Source organism: Pinus tabuliformis, chromosome 4_1, assembly GCF_031772625.1.
Source record: "Pinus tabuliformis cultivar Carrire ecotype Pingquan chromosome 4_1, CPIR1, whole genome shotgun sequence".
NCBI lineage: Eukaryota > Viridiplantae > Streptophyta > Pinopsida > Pinales > Pinaceae > Pinus > Pinus tabuliformis.
Window position 1 is genome coordinate 697,826,276 of NC_142303.1, and position 16,647 is coordinate 697,842,922.

Genomic DNA, 16,647 nt, shown 5'->3' on the forward strand with positions numbered 1-16,647 from the left:
CTGGGGAAAATGTAAAAGTCTGTGAACACTTTATGGTAGCAGGTCACTCTTGGACATGACACTTTTGCCTCATCAACATGACTATGTGGGTTGGGCCATTTAGCTTGATGGTTATCACACTGTTGGTCTATCATACAATCCATCACTTTGTTTTGGGTCAATGCTACCAATTCACTTCAGTGTCGCCGATATGTTCAAGAGAGGTCATTTAGTTCAAAACTTCATCCTTTACAATATAATAAACCTTCATTTTCATGCTCGCCATTCCTAAACCTTGTGTCGTTAGTCAATATTAAATCTCCAAAATCATTTACCTCATTTCGTGTCATTGATGTGGGATACATCAAGGCCCTCCTACGACGAGTCGCTTCTTGTCGACATCAGCACATCATCCAAGAAGTTGACTTAGAAACACCCCTCAATAACTTGAGGCTTGCATACATCAATGGCAGGTTTCTCACTTCTGGCGATAGGTTGACATCACTAGCCTTCGATCGAAAGATTTTGTATGGTGTTCGACATCAAATTATTTATTCACACCTTGCGAAATGTACTGCAGTACCTTGAGGGTCATTATCATTATTGGTGACTCCTCTCACTTCTGTTAACAACTTACATCATTGGCTAGTAACCAGACAATGTTTCTCTGTGTTTGACTTCAAATCATATATTCACATGGTTAGACTTGTACATCGAACGAAAGATTAGACGAGATTGAAGAACTCGAATCTAGTTTCAACCATCCAGGTTGCGATATATTTTTAGGAGTACTATATCAATGTACAAATGGCCTTACATTCATGGTAATCCATTCATGGGTCTATATCTATAGACGACTATATTTGTACTTGTAATGAAATTTTATAAGCTGAGCATGGGTATGCCTTCCCTCAGCTAGTTCGTGAGAAAAAAATCAAATTATCATGATATTTGTATTGTAACTGATGTAGGTCACCTTCCACTTTGAAACCTTCTCTCCAAATAGTAAAGCATCTCACTCGACATGTCTATTTTTGACGTCATGCTTTAGGAGGCAACTGTTACAGGTCAATTTGGGCACATCAATCCTGACTTCCAGATCCGTATTATTAGGGTCCATTAAGCCCTAATTCAGTTGTTTTCATTCCATAATGAGGTCAATCTACATCATGCTTGCCTCCAAAGAGTTTCCATGACACTGTTCATCCAAAAGGTGTCCCTAAGGAGATCGGCACAAGTAGCCTTCTATCAGGATGCATTGCAATGCAGAAACTGCATTGACTGGGTGCACTGCTTTGCACTTAGCCTTTGTTTCACCTACGCTAAGTGAGATTCATCTAATTTTTTAAATTAATCCATTGGAATCCTCATCCAATGGATACTTCTGGAAGATTCCAAGTTGATTGAGCTCGCATTTGGATGAGGGAAAGGATGAATGAACCTCAATCCTTTATCTCTTCTTCCATGGAATCACTTCCCAATTTTGGTAGAGAATTCATGAGGGCCATTAATGGCTTAACCTCCTCCATTCAGCTATAAATTGACCAAGCATTCAAAGGCTGGTCTAGGTTGGAATTTCTTGAGCTAAGGAAATGTTGTTTGAATGAGATTAGTAAGAGTATTGTAATGATGTTGAATTGTTGTTTCATGAGGAGAGAAGGGTTTGAAGCTGGAAGGATGACACTGAATCGAGCATGCATCTACATGGGTTGTAATCTTTCCTTCTATCAATAAAGAATTCTAAGCTTTTTCCATTCATGTGTTTATATGATGTATATTGTATTCTTGATTCTATGATATGTTTAGTTAACAGATCATCATTATTGTATGCTTTGATGGGTTTCTGTCTCAGCTTGTGTGTAGGTACTTTCCAATCGATTTAAGTACAGAAAGGAGTGGTGAAATCGGTCAAGGGAGATAAGGAACAAGTGGAAGTTACAAGTAGGTTCTCTGTCCCTTATTTTATCTGTTGTTTCTAGACTAGCTACTAGGTCTAGAGGGTTAGGCATTTGAGGAAACACTAAATTTTCCCAAAACAATAATACTTTATGTTTTAATTGTTAGGATATTCCGACACATAGGAAATAGTTAAGTTCAACTGTGTCTAGTATAGAGTTAGGTATAGAGTTAGGTAAAGTGTGTTTCTTTACCATTGTACATTTTTTAACTTACAATCCGACGGCCACGATATGTAGTGATCCGACGGTTCACTCTCTCCTCGGTATTACCGACACTTGATCCGTGGCTTAACACCCGATTGGTCCATGAGTTCTATTTAAAGCACATGGAGGTTCATTGTTTGGGTAATCCGTCTATGAGAGAAAGCTTATGTAAATTTTCATTCTTTGATTAATAAATTGTCTGAAGTGGCCACGTTGGCTCAGGCCGTGGACTGTTTCCCTCTTTGAGGGTTTTAACCACGTCAAAAATACTGGTGTATTGATTTGAGATCTGGTTGTGAGCGATGTCCTTTTGGTGTTCTTTCTGAGGAACTTACCCTGTAAATTCCTACATGGTATCAGAGCTATTTGAGGGCCGCGTCCGTTGGTGATCCAAATCTGAAGCCGGTAGAACTGCATGCGGCTGTTGTCTCTTAGATCTACTATTTCTGACTGCTTTTGGGCCGAGAGGACTGCTCTTTTGTGTTCAGAGCATCTGTTCCAGTGAGGAACCCCTTTCGTTTCACGCAAAAAGGTTTCCAGTAGCCCTATCTGCGTCATTTTTAAGATCTGGAGGTATACAGTGTTTATCTGCAGTTTACTATTATTTTCTCTCTGGCTATTTCAGTTTCTGTTTATTTAGATTTTTTCTAATTACCGGATCTATACCTTTCATTTCTGCGTATGCTCTTTTCCCTACGACTCTGTGCGATCTGGGCAAATCAGAAACAGAAAGGAAGTTTTTTTTCTCATGCATATGCTCTTTTCACTGCACCTTAGTGTGATCTTGGAAAATCAGAAACATTGAGAAAAATATTTAGTTTCCGGCTAAAGCTAACTTCGAGCCGTAAGGTTCGTTTTTCTTTGCATATTCGTGTTGGGTTTTGTGTTTTTGTTTTGTAGGAAAAAAAAGCTTTCTCAAGGCAAGCATGCAACCCAAGCCCCCCCCCCCCCTCTCTCTCTCTATCTCAAATTTTTTGTATAGCTCAATTGGTTCAAAGCTATTTTAAGAGAGTAGAGGTCTTGGGTTCAAATCTCCATTTTGTGGGGGCTTTTTTTTTCATTCCCGCACATTCGCGCACTTTACCGGCAACTTCAACAAATTTTTTTCAAAACGCCATAACTTCTTCATCCGGAAGCCTTTTTCAGAGCCGTTTTTTATTAAACAGCCTAATTTTTCGAGATCTATCCATTGGAACACTTACTTTCAGCATCTTCAGCTCCAGTTTTTTTTTTTTTAAATGGAAAGTCCATGCCAAGTCATTCTTGACAGCACTAACTACTTCCAATGGATATCCTACATGGAAGATTTACTTAGAAATAAAGGTCTTTACAGAATAGCCACAGGCCAAGAGAAGAAACCAAAAGATGAAGACAAGGCTGCAAAATGGGAAAATAGACAAGATCAAGCACGTGGTTTGATAGGGATGTCTATTTCTCCTAATCTTAGATTCCATATTGCAGAACTTGATACTCCTCATGAAGCATTGGAACAAATCACTAAAGTTTTTGGGATTAAAAATGAAATTAGAGCCCATCAACTTGAAAATGAGTTGCTTACATTGGATCCTAATAATTTTTCTTGCATTGAAGATTTCTTGTCCAAATTCAAGACCCTTAGATATCTCTTGGAAGGTGTTAAGGTTAAGAAAGAAGATAGTAACCTTATTTATTCCATCCTTACTAAGTTGAGACCAGCCTACTCTGTATTTGTTTCCACCTTCCATTCTACAAGGGAAGCTTTCATTTGTCAAGGAAAAGACTACAAGGCCCCTTCCTTTGACTCTTTTTGTGATTCTTTAATAAGAGAACAAGAAAAACTCTTACACCTTGGTCTTCTTAATCTTGGAAACTCTTCCAAGAAAGCGTTAGCCGCCCAGCAGCAACCAAATTCAAAGAATCCTAAGAAGTCATATCCTAAAAAGAATGGTCCTAAACCAAACAAGGGTCCTAAGCAAACTCACCCTCAAAATGAAAGATCATTTCAGCAAAATGATAAGACCAATAAAAACAAATGGAAGAAGACTGATAGACATTGTAACTTTTGTAATCGAGATGGCCACTTAGAATCTAAATGCTTTAAGAAGATGGAAGCCTTGGAAGCCGCAATGAAGAAGCATAACATCCATGTGGAGAATTCTTCAACTTCAACTTCAACTTCATCTTCAGGAATGGCACTTTCTGCATGTCGTTGTCAATCATCTCAGTCTGGTTATGCATTAAATGTACCTTCTTCTTCTCATTCTCATGAGTGGCTCATTCATTCTGGAGCCTCTTATCACATGGCCAAGAAAAAAGCCATGTTTTCTTCTTTAAATGATTGTAACACCAAAAATATATATGTTGGTGATGATAGATCTCTTAATGTTGTAGGGACTGGAACTGTTCATCTAGACAATGGTCAGTTTAATGATGTATTATGTGTTCCAACCTTATCCTGCAACCTTCTATCTGTATATCAGATAACTCATTCAGGTGAAGGTAAAATTGTTGAATTTTCACCTCATGATGTTGTAATCAAGGATCTAAGAGATCCTAAACAGATTCTAGCTACTGGTATTGCTGATGATTCCACAAGGTTGTATAAGTTTCACAACTTTGGGTCATCAAATCTTCCCTCAGTATTTGTTGCTCATAATGATGAAGTGAGCAAACTTTGGCATGAGCGATTTGGTCACTTAAACTATCGCTCCCTTCAGCATCTATGTAAAGAAAATATGGTGACAGTTCTTCCTATGGTATCTTGCAGAGATGGTGTTTGTTCCAGATGTGTACTCGGAAAACATCATCAGGACAGTTTTGAAAAACGTGCCTCTTGGCACGCCTCAGCCCCTTTACAGCTTGTGCACAGTGATTTATGTGGTCCACTTCCTGTTGCTTCGTTCTTTGGCTGCACGTATTTCTTAACTTTCATTGACGATTTCTCCAGACACACTTGGGTATACTTCTTAAAACTCAAGAGTGAAGTATTTAACACTTTTTTGGCCTTCAAAGCCTTTGTTGAAAAACAATCTGCACATCAAATTCTTAAGCTAAGAACTGATAATGGTGGAGAATATGTTAAAAACACATTCATCAACTTTTGCACCGAAAATGGAATTCAAATGCAACATATTGTTCCATACACTCCACAACAAAATGGTGTAGCTGAAAGGAAAAATCGCACCTTAAAGGAAATGGCTAATTGTATGCTACAATCTAAAGGACTCAGTCTTAGTTTTTGGGCCGAAGCAATTAATTGTGCAAATTATATAATAAATCACACTCCTACTAAGGTTCTAAAGAATATCACTCCAGAAGAAGCTTGGAGTTCCATTAAACCAGATGTAAGTCACTTTCGTGTTTTTGGAAGTGAGGCATGGGCCCATATTCCAAATGAAAAGCATAAAGCTTTGGAACCTAAGAGTGAGAAATGTACTTTTGTTGGATATTCTGAAGATGTAAAAGGTTATAGACTTATTCCATTCAAGTCCAAAAATGTTATCATTAGAAGAGATGTAAAATTTGATGAAAATAAATCGGCCTGCGAGCCTAGTCCGGCGGATGTGCCACCTCTTCCTATCTCTTCTACCTTTGAAAAAATTTCTTCTTCAGATGATGAAAGTGAGGATGACAATCCTCCCCCACCTTCTCAGGATCCTCAACTTCCAAGATGGGTCCGTGCTACTTGGGATGCAGCAGGTGATCTTGCCGGTGATCCTACAGATCAGCGACGTACACGTTCTCAGTTTGAAAGAGCCTCTTCTTTACGGGCTCAAGCTCCAGTAAATCATGATCCTGACACTTTTGCAGACGCTTCAGGCCATCCACATTGGGAAGAATCTATGAATGAAGAATATCATTCATTGTTGGCAAATGATACATGGGATCTTGTTCCTCTACCAAAGGGACGCAAACTTGTTTGATGGAAATGGGTTTACAGAACCAAGTATGGACCAGATGGGAAAGTTGATAAACATAAAGCTCGTCTTGTTGCTAAGGGCTTTTCACATGTTGAAGGCATTGACTACACTAAAACCTTCTCCCCTGTTGCCAAAATGAACTCTATCCGCCTTGTTCTTTCCCTTGCTGCCTCTTTAAAATGGGAAGTCCATCAAATGGATGTTAAATCTGCCTTCTTGCATGGGGACTTGCATGAAGAAATCTATATGGAACAACCCATTGGCTTCATCCAAACAGACTCCAGCCTTGTATGTCGACTTAAGAAATATCTTTATGGTCTCAAGCAAGCTCCTCGGGCTTGGTATGCCAAAATGGATAACTTTCTTTTAGAATCTGGCTTTTCTAGGTGTTATTCTGACAATACTGTCTACACCAAGAAAGTGGGAAACTCTCTTATCATCCTTGTTCTTTATGTTGATGATCTTATTCTTACTGGTAGTGATCCCAAACTTATAAACCATGTGAAGTCCAGCCTTAAAAAGAAATTTGAAATGACAGACTTAGGACACTTACACTATTTTCTCGGTCTTCAAGTCTTGCAATCCAAGGAGGGTATTTCCCTTTCCCAGTCCAAGTATGCTTGTGATATTCTTCATCATTTTCACATGGAAGATTGTAAGCCAGCCCATTCTCCCTTTCAGTCTGGAGTCAAACTTTCAGTCTCTTGTACTTCTCCTGAAGTTGATGCTACCTTATACCGTCAACTTGTAGGAAAACGCTTGTATTTAACCCATACTCGTCCTGACCTTTCCTTTGTTGTTGGCCTTGTTGCTCGTTTTATGCAAAACCCCCGTGAAAGTCATTGGAAAGGAGCTAAAAGAATACTTCGTTATGTTCGAGGTACAGTACAATTTGGGATTCATTACAGTGCCAAAGCAGCTCCTCTATTAGTTGGTTTCACTGATTCTGATTGGGCTGGTGACCCTGATGATCGGAAGTCTACTGCCGGTTATGTCTTCACTCTTGGTTCAGGACCTATTACATGGGCTTGTAAGAAACAGGCTGCCATTTCTCTTTCGTCAGCAGAAGCAGAGTATCATGGTGTCGTGGAAGCTAGTAAGGAAGCCTTGTGGCTTCGTCAGATCCTATCAGAGTTTGGCTTTGAGCAGCAGCATCCAACCACACTTTGGTGTGATAATCAACGTGCCATTCAGCTATGCAAAGATCCAGTCCAGCATCAACGCAGCAAACACATTGAACTACACATGCACTTCATCAGAAAGCTCATTCATGACCATGTTCTTGAAGTGCAATATTGTTCAACAGATGATCAGGTTGCAGACATCTTCACAAAGGCTCTCACAGAGGCGAAGTTCACTAAACTTCGATATATGCTTGGAGTTCAGGAAGTTGTCACTAAGGGGGGATAGGCTCTAGTGACTCCTTCCTTCTCCTATTGTGTCATATTTGTAAATCCTTCAATCCTATCCCAAGTTGTTCTTAAGGGGGGATGTTAGGATATTCCGACACATAGGAAATAGTTAAGTTCAACTTGGTCTAGTATAGAGTTAGGTATAGAGTTAGGTAAAGTGTGTTTCTTTACCGTTGTACATTTTGTAACTAAGAATCCGATGGTCACGATATGTAGTGATCCAACGGTTCACTCTCTCCTCGGTATTACCGACACTTGATCCATGGCTTGACACGCGATTGGTCCATGAGTTCTATTTAAAGCACATGGAGGGTCATTGTTCGGGTAATCCGTCTATGAGAGAAAGCTTATGTAAATTTTCATTCTTTGATTAATAAATTTCTTGAAGTGGCCACGTTGGCTCAGGTCGTGGACTATTTCCCTCTTTGACGGTTTTAACCACGTCAAAAATACTGGTGTATTGATTTGAGATCTCGTTGTGAGCGGTGTCCTTTTGGTGTTCTTTCTGAGGAACTTACCCTGTAAATTCCTACATTAATTTCGTACTTTCACTCTAACAATAATTTTGAAAAATTAAATAATCTCCATTGAATCATCATAAAAAAAGTTATTTTATTTTATCATTTAAATAAAAAATAATAGTAACAGAAAATGGCTTACTAAAATACGGTTTAAGTAGCAAGATTATAGTGTAGCTTATAGAATTTGATATCCTTTAAAAAAAATTAAATGTGAACTCTTGATGGGAATTGAAGTTTGCATTTCATTAGAAAAACATAGTTTCAAGCTACATCATCAATAGGAAACTTATAACCAACATTGATAAATGTAGGCAACTTCATTCTAAATTGAAGGAAAATAGAAAAAAATCATCTATGTACAATATACAAAATGTATTATCTCCGCCAATGATAGCTAGAATACATAGATTTAACGCATTTCCTAAACCAGTATTATTTATTTTGCTTATCAGTTTTAAAATTTTCAATCCATGGTTCTTGTTGTATTTATAGATACTGTGGATTTTCCCTCCACCCTTTATATTTTTATTCTAAAACATATCATTCAAAGCATTCGAGATGAATCTTATATTTTATTCATGGTGTAGTAGTTATAAATATAGCTCTCCTTAAGATGCAAGGGTTAGCCCAATCGGTCAAGATGGGGCCTCACCAGATGGGAGGTCACAGGATCAATTCCTGAAAGCTCTTGGGGTCAGGTCTTACAGTAGGCCGCGGGGTGTCAAGCCCAGATTTTTCCAGTGGACGTAGCACCACTCGTTGACCGAAGGTGTCCATGAACCACGCACAAAAAATAAAATAAAAATATAGCTCTCCTTATGTTCTTTTGTGGGTATCTATTAACTTCTGATGTTAAAATTTGAATAGCTACTCTCAATATCTACATTATCAAGTTATAATTCTAAGTCACATTTCATTTTAAACATTTCCAAGAGAATATACATGTCAACTAAGAAAACCAATTTCACACTGAAAGTACAAGGAAATAATGAAAAAAGGATAGACGACTAGACCACTACACAACAAGTGTTTGTTAATTCAGGAAGAAAAATGTTTTCTAATACTTCCAGTCATAGGATTAGCAAGATTCCCTATTTGGTCCAACCTCGTCTAGATTTGCAAGGATGATGATTATTTCCCTATTTGGTCTAACCTCGTCTAGATTTGCAAGGATGATGATTATCCTCCTTTAGAAATTTCTATAAACTCAATTACTTGACTTGCCACTTCAACTTTCCTCATGGACTCATCTTTTATATTATGACTCTTTATCTTAGTTCTGGTATGTTTCACGTTTCTTCATGTATATCTACTCATATTGTCTTATCCTCTTCCGAATATTCATTCTTACATACCCAAGTGAATCTTAATTCTTTACAATATCCTTGAGAGCATCTTGTCTATACTATCGTTCCTTAAATTTGTAATCTTGAAGAGATTGGGATTGAATTTTGAAAACATTACTTTTTTATTCCATACATTCTAATTTTAAAGGTCTATGTTTAATAACATATCTTATGATCATTTCTTATTACCACACTAAAACCCTGAATGTTATTTTGGAATGTTATCTATCCCATGACCAACCTATCTAGGATGAATTTTTGTAACATATGTAGACACTTGGTTTCCCATAAATCATTTATATGGGTGAAGTATCCCTCAACCTACCAAATCCCTATGTATTTGAATATATTCGTAACCTCTTAATATAGTATGGTTTTTTATTTATACAAAATTAGTTTCTACAAATGTAAAAAGAAATTATCAAAATTTTTGATAAAATTTCACATCTACTTATGATTCCTAAGTGTTGGAAACAAACATATATTAGAGGTTCAACTGAAGCATTATTGCAACCAATTCTTTAAGATTCATAACTAACAAAATAATTTCAAAAATTTGTATGTCTAGTCATGTCCAAATAATTTAACTCCCACTTGTGCTTTTCTACCATTATCGGATAGAATGTTGTCCTAATTGAAAAATATACCTTCTTAAAGATAATATGCATCAAGATTATCAAAGAAACTGTTAAGAATATAGGCTTGTTCTCTCCATCTAACCTATTGATAAATCTTAGTACATAATTATATGGTTCTCTTATATTGGTTGATGGTTAATCACGTGTACTTTTTGAAATAATTTTTTTCCCTATATCCATACCTTGTTGGGAACTTTAGTGGAATAGTTATTGGAACCCACAACCCATTTTTTTGTCCTCTAGATCTCTAATATAGTGAATTTGTAATATGTTTGTAGGTGGAATGACTAAAATGAAGCAATATAGAGGCTTTTGACATTCACGGTCATTTGATAATCTAACAGGTTTAGTTTTTCATATAATTCTCCTTGCACAATGGAAAATGAGTGTCCATGTACTTCTATTATCTAGGAGGATTCTCTAAATAATTAGGTAAACATATTCATCATTTTCATTTTCATCTATTATGTATACAAAAATATGTAAAGGAGGATAATACCCATCCTTACAAATCTAGGAGAGGTTGGATCAATTAAGGATTCTTGTTATTCGTATGATTGCAATAATCACCTAAATTCAGTCTTTTATGAAAAAATTATGCGACTTAGAAGTTGACCTTCTTGTTTAGACCACCACAATTCAAGAGGATGCCATTGCAACCACCATTACTCATGCAAAACTACTACCAATGTGATCATGATGAATAACACTCTATAAGAGTCAATATTTTAACTTTAGTTAAGATTTGAATGAATAAAACTTAAGCACTAATAGGCTGTAGAGTTTTGCTATAACTAGGCCACTCAAAGGAAAAGGGAATCCGTTATATTTTAGTGCATTTTCAGCCATAGATTGACATAGTAGCTGAGAATGGATAGGGAGAGAGAAAACCAATATGAATTTTTCATAATTAGATCCCACAAGACATAGGCCTCACTTATTTTTAGTTATATCCATTTTTATTTATTGAGAAAGATATAGAAGTAACCTCACCTTCCAAAAGGATTTTCTCTCGAAAGGGCTTCGTAGGTTACATTTTGTGATAATTTGTGTGTTGTGAATTTTGTTTTATTTATCTTTATTTGTTTATATTTTACATATTGCACGCATAAGCATATGACTAATAATAAAAAAATATAAAATGTAATGAGAAATTAACCCTTGTAGTGTAGATTTTGAAATTTAAGCATAATTATATCAAATATGTTTTGACAAAATGTCGAGTGAAACATACATGATAGTTAAAGGATTAGTTTAATTATCACTTGAAATAATAATAGCCAATTTATTTAACAAAAAAAATGGAACACATTCTTAACGTAAGTCAAGATTGGAAGGTGTGAAAGGGTTGTGGCTAGAGAAGGGAAAAAGAAAGAAGGCATAATATAATAAGTTATAGCCATAAACATGCAAAAAAAATAATTCATATCTTAGTAGACCAATTCCTCGAACCTAAATCATCATATTCCTTAGGATGTGTGCACAACATTCCCCATAAAGTAAAGGCACAATAGTAGTCGATTTTGGACGATAGCTACAATGATGCAAAGAATGAGGAATTTTACAAATTACAAATTTTTAGAGAGACTTTTGAGTGATGACGTGATATATAGGTACAATGTTTTTACCTATTGTTCTAATTTTTAGAAATATGTGTATTTAAATTTTGATTTTAATAGAAATATGTGTATTTAAATTTAGGTTTTAAATTTTCCTTGTTTTCAAATATGTTAACTAATTTTTTAGTTCCTACTTTTAGCTTCTATATTTGATCACAATTAATATAATTACCATAATATAAAAATATCAGCAATACAAATTTTATATTACTAATATCATTACTTTGTATGGATCCCTTTGAAACCATCCAATGCAAATTTCCTCTTGGCCCACATGTATCATCATGACAAGCATTCTTCGAATACATGTAATAATATGAAAATATAGATAAATTTTATTAAACTCAACCTAAATTATTTTATTTAAATTTATTTAATTAAGGCTATGGTGTTAGTTTTCGGTTTTCGAAAATTGTTTCGACACTTAGGAGAGAGTTATTTTAAAAATTGGAAACTTACATTATGTAATGTCCTAGATACCAAGAAGCTAATTTGTGTGACTCAATGATGTTAGCCACTATTAGTTCACTAAATCTTCCTCTCACCTTTGGCTATATGCTTTCAAAATAAGTGGGGTACTTTCTAAAGATACGATTTCTAATGCTATAGAGTAGATGATTAGAGTAAGTTATTAAAGTGTGAGCCTAAAAAATATGAATTATTATAATATAAGTAGATAAATAAACTGTTAAGGAACGAAAGTTTGATGGAAGAATGCAAGTATAATTCCAACCTAGTATGCCATTGGATAAATCGAAGAATACAAGTATAATTCCAGTCTAGTATGCCATTGGAAAAATGGAGTGAGAATTGTAGAGATTTAAGATAAATATTACATGAATATGCAACTTTAATAAAGTATTTTATGAATTACATATATTGGTCATTGCTCGTTGAAATAAATATATAAAAGTAATCTTGGAGAGCTATGAGAGGTACCATAAAGATATGTTCAAAAATGATATTATATTATTTTAATCAATAACATAGTTTGGTATATGCAATAATAATAATAAAACAACAATGAATATAAGAGTGATTATGTTTTTATATTAAATTATCCAATTAACACATGGTTGAGAACAAATACTTAAAAAAAATGTTACAAGTGTTGTCTTTAATAAATGTAGAGCACATTAAGAATATTGCAATATGGAAGAGTTCTCGCCACTGATAAATTTCATACATCTAATCTTTCTCAAAGATGCCAATGTGATATATATTAAAGAATGATATATATTAAAGAAAATAAAGAGAGCTCTTGAATATAAAAAGTCTCATCAAACATTCAAGTGGAGAGAAAGTCACTTTTGTGTAGTATATAACACACAAATGAAGTATTTAAGAAATATAACAATAAAACAAGCATAAATTAAGATTACGCTAGATGTAAGTTTCTTTAACATATTTATTAGTGAAGGACGGGCTCATATTCCTAGTGACAAAAGGGTAGAATTAAAACCGCTCGTATTCCTAGTGACAAAAGGTAGAATTATAATACAAAATTGAGAAATGAATTTTGTTGGATATTTTAAAAACGTAAAAGGTTATATTCATATTTTTTTTATTAAGAAAAAGAGTCGAATCCATTCATGACATACGAATCCGCATAAAAGATAACTTTACTTTCATTTATTTTGTTCTTACATAGATTGAGGGTATAATTCTCACATAAAATATTATATATATTTGTAAGCTAAGATGGTGCTCATTCTATTACTTGATCAAACAGAACATTACAGCATTCAAAAAACAGATTCTGCCCGCCCTCTAGGGGAAACCAGGACATGATTCCACCTATAATTCTTAATAGCAGCCCAAAAAAAGTAGGTCCACAGTCTGGCAGTTTTTGCTAGATAGGCTATGCAATCCTGTAATTTACTAAAACTATTGCTAAAACTACTACTCTGTATTGCATGATTTTTCCTATCTTTGACATATACAAACATAAAATATTATATTCAATTGTTTTCCTAATACAAAAAATAAGATAAAATAAAATGGAAACTATTTATTAGATAAGGCAATGTGAGAGGGAAAAAATATGGTTGATGGTAGAGGGCATAAAATGGAGAGAGGCATAATTCACTGTTGTTTCGTTTTCAATATTTATACTCGTTTCTAAATACCAAATAAAGAAAAATTTTGCAATTTTTTTTAACAAAATTAAAGAATATATAAATAGGCTTTGAAAAAATTCAAGTCTTATAGTTGGAAGTGATAAAATTTGGTTAGGAAACATATTAATATTGATAATAATCACAAATTACATTTTTCAATTTGTATTATCTTGGGCAGTTGGTAGGATTGATTTACATCTTCCCCATGAATGTTCAATTCCAACAAGTGAGGTGATTAACTTTGATTTTCCTAACTTGTGATAAATATTTGTGTAAATTATTCAATAAAAAAATATTGCATTAATTTTCTCCTCATTGTTTAAATGATGGTGATAATACACCCTATCTTATACTTCTTATCAGAGGAAGCATTTCACCCATTAAAAGAATGACTATATATAGATATCTTATGTACAAAAAAGGTTAAAAAATAAAATGATTTCCAAATCTAACCAAAAGCACCTTGACCTCAAGAAGGGATAACATATTAATTCTTAATGTCCTACTTTTTCTCTAGCAAAAAGTTTGAAAAATTAAAATAATATCCACTAAATCTCCATAAAGAACTTAAGTTATTTTATCTTTCAAATAAAAACTAATAATACAATTTTTTCTAAACTAAAATATTGTTGATGAAGTAGCAAGATGGTATAACTTATCAAAGTTTATACCTTGTTTTAAAAATTAAAAGTGAACTCTTTTTTGAATTCATTGAATTTTACATTTCATTATCGAAGTTTATACCCTCTTTTAAAAAAATAAAAGTGAACTTTTTTTGTGAATTAATTGAATTTTACATTTCATTAGCAAAATGTAATATCAATTTACATCATCAACATGCCCTATAAGGAACATAGATCTGTATAGGTGGCTTCATTCTCAAGTGAACGAAAATAGAAAAAATTATTTACATACAATATAAGAAAAGTGGCCAAATGCCAAATACTTTATTGAAATAGTTCTATCTACTAGAAAGCTACAAAACAAAAGGATTTTGACCAACATAATATTTTCTTAAGAGTCCAAGGAGGTACTTTATGTAGGGCTTTTGGAACAAGATCCTAGTGGAGCTATGGGTTCCATTTGACACTATAAAAGGCTTTAAATAACAACAATTTTGGCTTCCAAACCATAGATTCCCTCGCCACATTTATTGTCCTCAAAAGAAACAAAATTATTGTATCTTTCTCCCTATTTATACTTCTATCCTTGGTATGGCCAAGTTCAAGAAGCCACTATGAAACCTCATCCAGTGACTTAGAATCACATAAAAGTTATCACTTACAACAACTCGAGCCTTAATATTGTGAATTTTGTTGTTGGTTGGAGGAGGAAAAATAGATGAGAAGGCCTCACTACTTTCTAGTGCTCGTTGTTGGTCATGTCAATGCCCTTCAAACCATGGCTTCTCTAATGCCGATCGATCTCACAAAAATTGTTTGGTTTCCAAAGCCAACAAAATCCCTCCTTTCTTGGCTAATGACATCAGTAGAATTGAATGGTGTGAAAAAATGATATAAAAAGCCAAATATATGAAAAGTAGAGCAAGAAATAGCCCCCTAAGACTAGTGGAGATAAGGAAGGATCCCACATGCATTATCTTTGAGGAGAATCTTCCAAGTAACCATGAATATGCAAACTATAATGAAAGAACAACATGGAGAGAATCAAATTTCCATGTGATAGAGAGGTTATTGAATTTGGCATGTTTGCACATGTTAGGAGTCATCCATGTGACCATGATAATTAATGGCACATTTCCATCCCCATTAAGGTAAAAGTGACCTCTTTGATGTTTAAGCCAATAATATGTTTTCTTCCCTTTCTAAGAATTAAATATTTTACTATCAGTAGGTTACAGGAACTATGAGTGGATAAGATTAGTAATGTTAATGTTTAATTTTTTAAATTGAATACAATAAAATATGTTGGATATTATATTAAATAAAACAAATATAGGGACAATATTTTCAACGTTCAAATTAAAGTCTATATATTTTTTTATTTACAAGAAATCAATTTGGGTAGAGAAGATAAAAATCACTTCTTCCAACCACTCCTAAATAAATCCAATAGAATTCTCTGCCAGTTTGGTAATCCAAAAAGAACGTATATTTAAGTGTTACTTTCTTCTTCCTATATATTCACACCTCCAACATTTTGACAACACCATTTACCCATTAAAACATTATGCAAATTATTAATGAAATTACAATTTTTTTATCATTTTGAATATATTTTAAAATTTGTGAGTTTGTCCATAATACATTTCACATTGCTAAAATTAATAAAATAAGAAGAACTAAGATTCTTTAAAATTTAGATTTACTTCCACTTTAACACAAATATGCTTAGTATATAAATAGACTTTGTTACAATACCATTGGTCATGACCATGACTTATCAATACCAAATGGATGAAAACCATAACTCACTTCATATGACACTATTTCATATGATAAATATTTTAATTGACAAATTTAATTAAAAATAGAAAAGGGCATAACTTCTTTAGAGATATATATTAGCCTTCGATTTATGTATACCTCTAAGAATATTCTAGAATACTTAGTGGAGATTAAATCCCTACCATTTTGAATCCCTTTTCCAATATGGCCCTTTTCCAAAATTGACATGCCTATCGACATAATGATATGGATTAACCTTCATGGAATATTTTGGAATGTTATTAGAAGAATATGTAACTCAAAGGTTAATGTCTATCTCCAAAGTAGTTGCGCCTTTTTTCCTTTTCAATTAAATTGATCCATTAAAATAAATGTCATATGAAATAAGTTATGGTTTTTTGGCAATGTTGTATTTATTTACAATGCAATTGACCCATGATATTGAAAGCATATTTAAAAACTAAGAATCTCCATCATAAAGTGGGTGTGAATCCCAAGAGATAAAAATATTCTTCTATATATATATATATATATATATATATA